Source organism: Accipiter gentilis, chromosome 20 (assembly GCF_929443795.1).
Source record: "Accipiter gentilis chromosome 20, bAccGen1.1, whole genome shotgun sequence".
NCBI lineage: Eukaryota > Metazoa > Chordata > Aves > Accipitriformes > Accipitridae > Astur > Astur gentilis.
In genome coordinates, this window is record NC_064899.1 from 9,281,728 (window position 1) to 9,295,192 (window position 13,465).

At 36.9% G+C, this 13,465-nt stretch overlaps 1 protein-coding gene across 1 annotated transcript in view; it reads right to left on the reverse strand.

Moving 5' to 3' along the window:
• Positions 1-13,465, reverse strand: part of CDH9 (cadherin 9) — a 96,284-nt gene that overhangs the window by 24,051 nt on the left and 58,768 nt on the right. The window lies entirely within an intron of this gene.

Here is a 13,465-nt window from a genome sequence, read left to right on the forward strand (position 1 = left end):
AGCTGACAAATGTGTGGATAAATGCAGGCAGTCCAACAGCTAGATGTGTAAAGGTCCTTACATCCTTGCAAGGGCAGAAGGCTGACTGCGAAGAAGCTCTTTATCCTGCTTTTGGCTGGGTATTTTTTATGTATCTCACTTTCCTTATGAGAAAAAGGTCTACTGAGCACCGTCCACTTAAGTAATATCATTTCCTATTCCTTTTTTTCTTCACCTTCAGCTTCTCAGTATTGAAGTTCACCCAGATAACTTGCAGTCAAGTAGCTGTCTTGACTATAAATTTAGAAGATGCTCATTTACCTGTGACTAATGGAATTGAAGTGAATCACTCTACTGTCACTCTTCAGTGTATATGAAGCATTGGGGGAAGTAGAAATCCAGAGTAATCAAAACAGATTTATGAGAGCACATGTTATTATTAGGTCCTGTTAGATGCACCTATTTTCTCATAGTACATAATACCGCTTTACACATAATAGTTTTACCTACATGATAGTAACAATTCCCACTATTTCAAGTTATCTGGACAGCATGACAAGATGGGAGGAATACTTCTTTCTCTGCAACAAACCAGCAGAACAAAGTTGTAAAAATGCTTTCTCACAATTCATCAAACTATGAAGAGGATTTTTGCCATCAGCAATCTAGATTACTTTTTGTCTGGTTAAACAATAGAGGTCATCTGTGTGCCAAGCTGAGCTGTAAAGATAATCCTGAAGAAGTGAATATTTAAGGACAATTTTATTACTAACTGTCCAGCAGAACAGCTCTCCTGGACAAAAACTGAAGACAGTTTTTTGAGAAATGTAAAGTTCCATGAGTCCTATCTGCTTTCAAAAAAGCAAAAAAAAAGTTAAATCCCAGGCCTCCTCAAGACTAACAGGGAAAGGAGAATCAATATCATTTGCTAGCCTATAAAAAAAGTCTTCAGTAGAATCATATGCTGGTACTGTGTGCCACTGTAATGTCTACAAATTAAGAATCAAGGGAAATGTATATGTCCATCCCACCCTCCCCCCCAAAAAAATCCAAAATATCTTCATCAGGAAAACTTATTACTGTGGCCTCCTGATCTAGGCACTGTCTTGGGACTGACAGAGAAGTTTGAGTTTAGTCATAACAACTGAACGCACATTAATTTTCTTTTCCTAGCATACTCTTTTGATGAAAAAAAGAATGCTGAAGCCTGTTTTAAGAATGATTTTTTTAAGGTTTTGTGGTTTGTTTGGTGGGGTTTTTTTTGTTTGGTTTGGTGTTTTTTTAAGAAAGGCATTACGGAGCTCGGGGCAGTCTTTGGGCAATTTCTGTCTTAGTCTCATTGGAATGTGTATCTGTTTCCCGAGGCTCAAGTGCTATATAATTATGGTTGCTGAGGAGAGTAGAGAAGCTGTAACCCTACAGAAACTTTGGAGGTCACTACCAGATAATTCAAGTGGATCTTATATAGAATGAGATCTCATTACAGTTTGCAAAATATCAATGTTTTCTTTTATTTATCGAATTTGGTAGAGTGGTGAAAAAAAGTGTTATAACAGCTGCTGCTTCCTAGTAAATGAATAGTACAATCATAAAAAATGATTAACCAAAGTATATCCTCAGAAAATTCATTGTCAGCATGCAGTGCACTCTCTTCTCTGCCAACAGTCTGCTGTGTCATAAAAGAGGATCCTCATGGATGATAGGCAATGCTTGTGCAGCTTTTTCTGTGAGGAAAGAAACTTCTCTTAGCTTTGGGGTTCTGAAATTAAACCAGGAAAGGCAGTGAAATAAAGGCACTCAGCACTAATTACGAAGTTATTGGTAACGAGGCAAAACCAGTTTGGCTCTTTTAAATTAAAGACATTTATGCCCTGTCCTCACCCCCACATGAATGGTACCCACATGTGGATGGTTTTATTAATTTGTTTCTTTATAGTCTAGATTACCTCACAAGCAGCCTTTTGCCCACATTTATCAGCAGAAGTCAGCGTGATTTAAAATACAAATCAGGCTGCTAGCTTAGGAACTTGAAGCTTTCTGAGATACTTCCACAGCTGTCAACATGATCAGGAATGAAGGAGTGAAGTAGAGCCTGGGAATAATTAGGGGTGGGGTGAAGGTGTTATAGGTTTTGTTTTTGTTTCTCATCATCCAATTCTATTTTAACGAGCAATAAATTAAATTAATTTTCCCAGGTTCAGTCTGGTTTGCCCCAATGTAATTGGTAAGTGATCTCTCTGTCTTTATCTCAACACATGAGCTTTTCTATCGTTTTTTCTCCCCCTGTCCTGTTGAGGAGGAGTGAGGGAGCAGCTGGGTGGGCCTCTGGTAGCCAGCCAAGATCAAACTCGCCCCACGAGCAAACTAGTGTGAAAGATGGCAGGGAAAGTGTGGCAATGATTACAAAAGCAGTCTAAGGAGCGATAACATCACTTTTCTGCAAAACAAAGTGAAGTGCAACACAACCCTACCCAGCAAGCCTATCCCATCTCAGCATGGGAACTAAATCTCAGAGTTCTCAAGAGGTATTCCGGAAGTATGCCTTATTTTATTTTCCTTTCTTTTTTTTTTTTCCTTCATTTTTTCCTATTTTGTTTTGATGAATTCTCAATACTTCCTTCACACAGCTTGCAGATTGCTTTCTTGGCTTTTTGTCTCAATGATTCTCTCTATGTCTGCACACAATAAGCAGTTTGCTGAATGTGTTGAATTTGACAAACTTTATGAGTGCTATAGCATCAACATTACTTTTTTTTTTTTTTTTTTTTTTTTTTTCCCTTTTCTTCTTTGCTTAGGTAGACGTTTGAGTTTGGAAGCTTAAGCACTTTGACAACACCTCTGTGGTGGATGGGGTCCTAATGTAAGGGTAGAAAAACGCAGAAGGGTAATTGTGAAGATAACCTGGGAGAAAACAAATCTAGACTAAAACTGTGTGAATAACGTCTTTGTGTGTGTGTATGTGTGCATGTATGTGCATGTAAGAATGTAGAGTCCAAAAAGGAAAACTGTATTAGAGAGACCGTCACTCCATATCTAGGACAGTATAACTGAGGGTCAGAACTGAGTCCCACTAACACAGATTTCCAGAACTCATGAGAAGTGAGACATAAATTTGAAAAGCATTTGAAATGAGAATGCCTTTCTGAATGATGATTAAAATGATTTTTATTTTTTTGTGCTATTCAGTCTTTGAAAGAGTCCCTCTGGTATAATTAGGTCTCCCAGCATGATACCAGAGTGCATCGCAAAGCTGAAGTAAATAGCCTGCAGAGGATTGCTGTAGTGTAAAAGAGGTCTTCCACTAGATGGGATAGACACACGGTTTGCTACCTTTTCATGTAAAGTCATACTCTTCAGCATGCAACTCTTGTTCCTACTTGGCTCCTTTGGTTGATATGAATTAAAACAGGTTCTGCCAGTCAGAAAAATATATCTATGTCTATTTGAAAATGCTATTTTTACTGATAACTTTTTCTGTAACCTTCATTTTTAACAGTAATCTCCAGCTTGGATGAAGAAAATGAGCAGATGATGTTGTTAGCGTAGTATGTTTCAAGATTCCACCATGAATGTTGGATCAAAAAATGACAGATAATGATTTAAATATCATTCAGAACCATGACATTTCTTTTCCAAAGGGAATTCTGTAACTTCAAAATGCATTTTGAGTTTGATGCTGACATTTTTTGTAAAAGTATGATTCCAGATCAATTCAACCTTTTTATTTTAAGAAAAAATAAGATGTTTGGTTTAGACTTTGGCCTTCTAATATAAAGTTTTCCAAAAGTAATTTGGAAATAAAAAAATCTGAAAATGCTGAAACAGGAAGTTTTTTACATTGTCAGACAGCTTCTTTTCTATTTTTTCTCAAGTCGAATTCTGTCAAAATTGACAATTATTGAAAAGTTCTGATTTTTACAGAGAACTCTGTGTGTGTGTGTGTGTGTATCTAGCTCTGTTTAAGAGAGAGCTCCACTCAAAGCAGAAAGGCTGTTTCAATTTCAGAAATAGAAGACCAGCTGGGGTAAGTGGAGAGGCAGGAAGGACTTTATCTCCCTAACGGAGAGGCTCTTGTGCTTGCTTCCTGTTTTCAAGCACAATGACAATCTGCGGTTCATCAAGTTTATTCATGGAGGGAATATATTACAAGTGGGTTACTTTTACAAACTGAAAAGTTTGGGAAGAGCTCTGGAAAACCTCTGGAGGCAAAATAAGGAATTTTGTTTGGCCAAAAGCCTAAAAAAGGTAAGTGGGCATAAGTTTGCTCAGACAGCATGGCTCCAAGGATTATTTTGATGCAGACGTACTATGGAGGTGCCCCTGATGAAGAGATGAGTGAGATTTTAAGTGAGATGCAGAAATATTGAGAGGTATTAAACTACTTTTTTGAGAGCAGGTTGTTCTGTCTGGATAAGAGTCTGTTCTTAGGCAGTGAACTGGAGAAATTATGAACTAGGAGCAGTTATATGGCACTACCCAAGCTTAAAAAGTTGAGAATTCACCACCAAGGTTCTCATTACCGCATCAGTTGGACTACATCACTTCAAACTGCTTTCTATACAAAGGGCAGGGCTAAATAAGGTTGAGGTATAACTCTTATGTTTTGACTAGGAGACAACTCTACCTAGAAAGCTGAAGGAATAGGGAACTGCAAAGTGAACTTTGCTCTTTTGTACATGACCACAGTTTAGCGGAGATTTCACTAGACTGCTTTTTCTTTGATGCAGAAAAGGCCAGAAGGTTGGTAGCATGAAAGATTTGTAAGAGCAAAGGAAAAGGAAGAGTAAAAGCAGAAAAGGAGCAAGTGTCAACAGGTAAATAGATAAATGATCCAAGCTAGAAGAGGAATAAATGGGCATGACTGGGAAAAATAAATAAAGCCAACTTAGAACAAATAAGGAACTAGACTCAAAGGAGCAATAACGTGACACTGGAAAATTAAGAAGGAACTTAAAATGTAGTTCACCCATACGTTGAGGAGAAATATATAAAACAGGGAAAAAAAGAGGAGGCAGAAAAAGAGGTGGCATAAACCAGGAGATGCAATATTTCTTAAATTACATTTTACCAAGTTGATGATTTTTAATAGTCTGCCGTATAGGTATGTGAAACTTAATTTCACTTGAAAACATGCTGTTTCTTTTTTTTGAGTACATAGTCTCACATAATGGCTGATCAAGAAGTCCTAGCTCCTGTAGATGGGTACTGTACCTTTGTTTTAGCTGCTCACTGATGTCCTATCCAGGAATCACAAACTTTGCACCACTGTGGTAGACATAAACAGTCCCTGTAATCCCTGTTAAAGTGATTAAAAGTAATTTATGAGCGATGTGAGAAAACCAAGCTATGCTGTATGGTATAGCCTTACTTTTCTCCTCAGATCTACCTTTTCCTGCCCATTTCACTCCATACCAGTAAAACCAGATGGACTTTACCACCCATTCTGGAAATATGAGATGCTATTTTTATGTAGCTTTACTCCAGAAACAGTCCCTTGTATTTTATAAACATAATGGGGAAATACTTCTCATCATTTCTTGGGTGTGTCGTGCTTTGATGTTTTGGGGTTTTGTTCAATGCTTCATTTTCTATAACAAAATGAATTCACGTTTTAGATTGTGTTATCAGAACTTGCATTAAAGAAGTCGGTACATCCTAATGATTGTCTCACCACATAGAAAGATGCAATGTGACTAAACTACTCTGTCTTTAATCTGCCTGAAATGCTGCATGGGGTAGAGGCTTTTGCCAGTGAATACAGTACATGCACCATTGTAACATAATGTCTGAAATTGAACTGGAAAAGAATGGCTAAAGCTGAACAAAGCCTCTAGCCCTCACCCTCCCGCTGTTCAATACCTCGATACAGTAAGTTTAGTTGTCCTTTTGCAGTAATTGTAACTGTGAAGCGCATCAGATGCCCTGCATGAGAATTTGAAAAGCATTACGGATGCAATAACAAGTGGGAAACACTAAAAAGAATGAGAAGCGGTTTCAGCTATTGGTGGGTGAACAACTCTGTTCATTCTTTTGGGAAACTTCTTTTTCCCCTTCTCACCATAAAGAAAGTCACTTCTGAAACGGCAATACTGGTGCCATCAAATGGCAGTGATAAGATAGAGAAAAAGTAGTCAGACTCTTTCAAGTGCTAAAGTTGACTAGCTTTTACATTGCATTTCCTAGTGACTAAAGAGGTGTAGTATAAAGTGATCTGCCATCCATAATAAATGAACTGCGGCTTAGAAATCTTTTTCATTTTGTTCAACATGCTGTACATACTTACAATTAGAAAACACGCTTCTTTTAGGCAGAGCAAGTATCTGCAGTCTATGTTCAAAAAGAAATTAAAACCAAAAATGAAAACAATGAATCAAAAAATTATCCTGAAAATTTCTATTCAAAATAATGATGAAACTCACTGGTAGCATGTTTCTGGGCCTGGAGCTGCTATGCATATGGTAAGGTTGCTCCAACTAGAATTAGTTGCTAATGAAACCAATATGTTGAAGGAGCAACAAGTGATGCCATAATATGGCAGTTAATTATCTTGGTTACTCTTTCTCTGACCAAAATGCTTTTATGGGCTATGTGGAAATAGGCCAGCTTTATGGACTGACAGCTGCTGTCCATGGCAGGTTAGTCACAGGAACTCCACCACTTGTTTCCTCTTTAAAGATGAGAGCTGGCCATCTTGGCCCTTTGCCCCATCTTAACTTCTGGAATACTCTAAAAGAGAGAAACAGCTTTCAGCTGTTTTTACGATAAACTTAGGAAGAGCTTGTTGCCGTTGATGCTACTAGGAGAAGTAGTAGTTCGTAAAGGCTGCAACACGGTTATCTACTGATTAAAAATTCCAATTCCTAGCCAACGTTTCCAGCCAAGTTTTTAGTTCTATTTATAATTTTCAATTTATAAAATAATGAAGTAATCTTAGGGATGTTTTTTCTGCACTACTCTCAGGGCCCGTTGTTCATGTAACACAGCTTTAAGGGGTCTTCCATGCAATATCTAAATGTTTCACTGAAGAGCAAAAAAGCAAGCTTTAAAAGAAACAGTTGTCAATAACTGCGACTTTTTAGGACTAAACTTTGACTTTCTGATGTACATGCCCATACAGTTCTGTATTTCACAATGCAACACAGATGGGTTTATGAATTTTGGGGGAAGGAACAGATTAGCTTTTTGTACCTATTTTTCATTTGCTCTCTTTTCTTTGACTTCGGCTTTTGTATCTACGAGATTTTGGAGAGTTTCTTTACTATGGATTTCTGTCTATGATGGGGAACTAAAACCTCACTCTCATTTGCATCTTCAAAATTCATCTGTAATACAAGTAAACAGAAACCTTTACAGGTTTTCTATCTTTTTTTCAGCTCAGCAAACAGGTACAGTTTGAAACCATATGTGAATCTCTATTGTGACCGTGAGAATGTAGTACATGATTATTAAGACAACAGGCTGGCCTCATATTTATTTTATTTGAGGGCATTTGCAATCATCTGTGGGAACTCCTGCTTGGGTGGTGATAAAGTCTGTCTCTTTAAACATTAATACAGCTGTGGATGACAGTAATTTTCTATGAAAATGCGGTAAGTGAAGATATTATTGGTAAACTCAAATTTACATTAGTTTATAATATGTGTTTCTTGAAAGCCTTCTGTCATGCTTAGATACTGTGCTGTTGTCTCTGGAAATGACTATAAAGACCTGTAATTTGGAAGAGAAATGGAGTCTAAAGCAGAGAAAATGAAACAAATTCCAGGGTTAACTTAGTTGTAGGCTGTCTTAAAATTACATTAGTTAGAGTACTATTTTTAGACAAAAGCAAAACAATTCTAGAGCTTGCATGGTATATATAAGTAAATACAGATATAAGTATATACATGCGTGTGAGTATGTGTATATACATGTAGATAAACCTCCTAGAATGTTAAGTAGGGTCACTCTAGGGACTTTTTTGTTATTCATTCTAGACATTTCATTTATTTTCAAAAGTGCTCAAATGTCGAGTGTAATCTGCCAAATGATTCAAATGCAGAAGTGTTCTGCTAAAGACTGTTGAGTTTTCACTATGTTTGCAAATTGATCACAGGTGCATTGGCTATTGAGTGCCAGATTACAGTTACAGTAAATGACGCACATCATGAGGACAATCTCATTTGGACAAACCTCATAGATGTGAAAACTTCTGGTTGAAAAAGATTAAAGGTATTGATTCCAAATTGCTTGTTTGGGAAATACTTTTAGAAATGCCTGAGCTAATTTCCAAACCTTTATACACTGGGGTGTCTAGGTGTCTGAAAATTAGTTGGACATATGCCTTTAGTTTGTTTATCTTCCTCAGGTAGACACATGTTCCTGATAGCCAAGCTATCTTTTAAAAAGTTATTCATTAAGTCATTAAGTATTAGTCTTCTGGACCATGAAATAGAAGACTTTTTTTTCCATGTCCTCTCTCTTACCCACCTCAGTGCACTAAAGAGGTGGCTATTATTTAGGTGTTTCTTCCACAACTGTCACATATTTTGACTTTATGAGGAAATAAACCTTTTGATTTTTTTGTTTACGTCTCCAGTATACTGTGTACATAGCCTTATTTATCACAGGCTATTTATCATTTGCCTTGGAGCAGAGTGAAGTAACTGTTATTGAGTTGGCTTTCTGACAGGAGGCTTTGATGAGAATTTGTGGTTTATTGGCAGCAACTCTGTTAGATGCAGGATATTCGCACATGTGCACGTACTTCAGTGGACAGCAAGTTAGGTTGTTTTGGTTTGGTTTTAAATTACCAATTAGGTGTGAGCAATATGTGTTTTAAATATGAAGATATGAACAACCTTCATAAGGATTAAAACTGATGCCTGCACAGATCTTAATCGTGCTTGATCTTAATTTCACACTGTCACATATCTATGAGGTTGTAGAAAAAAGCTATTCTGGGAAGTCTTTTGAGGCATCTGATTAGATAGTAGATAATAAAGTAAATGTGAGCACCAGGATTGCTGTCATTGTGAAAACTTGCAGCTGTGCATTTCGGTAGATATTAAGAAAAATACAGTGATTGTCATAAGAAATGCTGTAACCTATCTTGTGCCATGTACTTAGTAAAAGATGAGTTTCAGTGGGAATAATATAGTGTGGTTTTCAAATAAGCAGGACTTAAACAAGATAGTCCAGGATAAGACTTTTCTTACCTTCATTTTCTTGACTCTGTGAAGCCTGTGTCTGATAAAAAATTTCCGAAATGACTATACGGTTGGCAAGAAGGAAAAATGGTGATGTGTAATAGAATTCAAGCTGAATTGTTAACTGAACAAAGAAAAAAACCCCACACGCAGTAACTGCCATTTCTATAATTCATCTTCTGTGTTGCTAGAAACTTATTATCAATTCTCATACCTGTTTACATGATTTAATTGAAAGAAATGTCATATTTTATTTCTGTAATATATATAAACATACATAACATATATAGATATGTACATATATATATGTATGGGCACATTTTAAGTGAGAAACTTACATATTTAACAATACTGTATCCACTATGGGCAGACATTCATAATCCTTCCATCTCAGTAGAGAGCCATTTGATGGTCTCTTTTAGGGAAAATAGTGGACTTCTTTTGGGGGAGTAATGTTTCTTTCCTGAGCTTGGTATGCTGCAGCTAAATCATCTATAATAGAAGTATTCCTAATCATTCAGATTCACATGAGATAAACCTTTCATTTCTCAGTAGCTCTACTAAAACTGAAAACTAGGGGTGGAGAGGGATAGCTCGTGAAATGAGGTACATGGGATAAATAAAGCTGTAGGTGTGTGGACCTTTGTTTTGTGACACACTGATCTGTTTAATGAGACTGTTACCTCTTTGGAATACTGAAGGTTATGTCACAGCATCTTTCTGTACAGTCTACTGTGTCTGATGCTTAGTTACTTTAATTTATATTATACTAAAAAAAAAAGTTGTGTTTTATCTTAAACTCAGATAAGATCCATTTTATCTTACTTACACATTTTGGAAATACTTAGAAGTTGTAGAGATATCTGGTGAAAGAACAAAGAAACAAACAAACCACCCTGCCTTTGTGTTTTACTTTCAAATTAGATGCATGTGTTAACATGATTTTAAAAAATAAACCTGACATTTTACACTCAGCTGCATAATGCCAGCAACCAAAATGTATATTCAGGCATTCAGAAAGCTGCTTTTGCTTTTAAACACAACCAAAAAGCTTCTGTGCTCAGAAGATTAGACTAAGTAAGTATCCCAGATGTGCTTTGATTTAACAGAATAAAAAAATGAAATAATACTTCTCAATATAATTTGTAAATTTCTTTTATGGCTACATATAACCAGTTCTCAAAGAGATTTAACTTATATCTAGTTAATTACAAATCCTGACTTAATCGGTGTGTCCAGTCTTCCCAGCCTACAACAGATCCCGCATTTGAGAAATCTCATTCTCAAGAATCATTTAAGTAAGTGAAGAAAAGGATTTTTTTTGCCAGACTACACAAACTACACAAGTAACTTAGCTACATGGTGTCAGGAAAGAACCCTGGGCATTAGCATGGTATAAACGAGAGACATCAATGTTAGCACTTCAAGAGCAAGGTCTGCCCTTAGACAACAGGTTACCTCCTCCCCCTTATTAACTTGTTTGTTCTAATATCTGCCATGCTTTATTTTTAATAAAGGCTATAACACATGTATGCTTCTATTTGACGTGTTCCTTCTGATAAAGACGCAGGTGTTCCTAATATTAGTAAAGTTAATTAGTCCCAGCTATTCCAGTCCTTAGTACCAGCAGTTCAATTGCCGCAGGCTCCAGTATGGTGACATAAATGTGAGAAGAGGCTTGCTGTACCTGTGATATTGTAGCCTGTCTTAAAAGAAGCAAAATTGTTTAGTGGCTGGTAGCTGAAAGAGCTCATAAGGGAATAAATTAGTTGCCTGTAAACTAGCATCACGCGTAGGAACTCGGTATTTGCTGTGGCTCTGAAAATAGGTTGTACGTGGCTGTGCATTGTAACACGTTTATATCAAAGGATGTATAAAGGGTGTATGTTCATATCAAGAGGTATATATACTTGCTGAAGCAACATAGCTGTTCCTTACGATATTTGGAATGTCAATGAAATTTTTACTTTTTAGATGTGAAGCCATGAAAGATGAAAGGACCTTGATTTAACATCCTATTGGAAGGACAGCATCTCTAACAATGCAGAACGTATCCCATTGTACTGCACTGCAGCGTGAGCAAAAGTGCTGATGTAAAGAATTCAGGCCCATTATGCTTTTGTTCAGAGATTATAGTGCTACAGCCGAAAATCTACTGAAATAAAAGAAAGGAAAATTGATACATCAAACAATTTTCAGTGTAAGTATGATACAGGAACTTTTAATGCTAATTTCAAGCTCTAACCTAGAAAGGTCCAGGCATCTGGGTTTTTATGTTTTGGTTTGGTCTCTTTTCAATGTACAGATAATGGGAAATAATAAATTTGTTGCAATAAAGGAGCCAACAGTCTTGCACCGAATCTTTTCAGAGAGATAGAAAAGGGAGCCACATTAAACATAGGCCAGGCCTGAAAATTCCACTTGGCAAGAAGACTGTCACTCCAAGGGCGCTGTGATGTCTGTTGCTGCAGTAGCTGAACACATTTCAACGTATCTATGGAGTAGAGCTGTCCTAGTCTTCCACTAACTGGTGGGAAATTGAGACATACAGAGGTTAAATGAGCTTGTGGTCACCTTAAAACTGCATCTCCAAAGTTTAGGCCAACCCGTTTACAAATCTTAAAGTCCCATACGGTGCTCTAAAAGTCACCCATCCTGCTTACTAATTGCTGCATTTGAACTGCTGTCATCTTATTGCTTCCTACGAGAAATGGTTTAGACCGGCGTGTCGTGAAGAGTCAGCAGGTGGAGGTTTATAGGAGCTCAGAGGAGGTCACCAACTTCTAGCAATGAATTGACAGCGGCTTCGTTCCCACAGGACAGAAATATTTATACCTTCCTGTGTTTACAGCAAGCGCTAGCTACCTTTACTTGCTGACAGCGCTTCTACAAAACCCCGATTTCTTCTAGCACCAAGAGTTACTCTCGGGGGTGAATAGATGGGTCTGGTTTTCCCATTGTGCTGCTGCAGACTTGTGGTGTCTTAATAAGAAACCAAACTCCCCCCCCCCCCCCCCTCCCCCCCCCAAAAAAAAAAAAAAAAAAAGACGAGAAAGAAAGTGAGGAGTCCTGTTTAGAAGATGTGAGGGTTTTGTAGCTGAAGAAAAATGAATATGTCAAGTGATTTTTTTTTAGCTGAGTTTAGATACTGCTGGATGAGGGAGTCTCTCTTGCTTTTACCTGCGATGCTTGGCATGCTCCTGTCACTTCCCTAGCGCCGGCTCTGGCATCGAACTTCATGTGATCTGACCCAGGGAACAAAAGTAGCAGAAAAAGAATATTGACCTTGAACAATCCATTTTTCTGATGATTTAGCTCCTTAAACTTCCTTCTTTTGGGTTTAGACGGAAAGTGGGTAAGGCATAAGACAGCACAACCAGGAGCCGAGAGACCAAAAGAAGAAAAAGGTGCCGCTCCTTTTGGCTGTAGCTTGAGAACTCCTTATCTGTAATGTTAAAATGTTCTGTAAATCTTAAATCTGTGAATGATTTGAATGCTTCAGAAGCACTGCTTTGATCTTGTTAAGGCTGGTTTTTGTCCCTCATTTTTCTGAATGCACAGTGTCTCTCAGTTTTTTCAAGTGTGACATTAATACATTCTGCATAAACTTTAAAGGAACTATGGTATTTCTGGTGACTTATAAGGAATTTCCCGAATTTTATAAACGTGATTTATTTATTTATTTATTCCCTCTTTACCTTCATATACACACTATATATACATATTAGTTTTTATGTGCTTGCTTGTATTTTTTTTAAAGTGTTTATCTTTTCTTCAGTCAATAACAAAGAATAATGCAGTATCATTAATGGATAAAATTATTTATGTAAAAAGAAAATTAACCAAGCTCTGAAGGAGAAAAAATAATATCTAAATTCAATGTTTACTTTTAATTTCATATGTTATGTTTGGATGTTGAATAGAGCTGTACAATGATAGTCATCCCAAAATGTTATTGTTAAAAATTAGTTACATCGCTTGTTTGGATCCTAAAAGGAAACTATTGCTTTTCATTTGGATCAGAGTGTATGTTTATTTGCTTCTTGAGATTACATAATTATCTGGAAGTGTTGTGAACTCAGAGATTTTCCTTTGAGGATGGTTTCATTCTGTTTCTGAAGAGCCAAAATGTCTACATTACACACAATTCTGTTTATCAACTAAACATAGGAGAAACCTCAGGAAAAAGAATAGTAGTTGTCAATGGGCAAATTTTACAGAAATTATATACAATAACAGTGAAATAAAGTCCATGCAAAGAGATCCTAACATTTACATCCAGCTTGAAATCAATGGAGCTG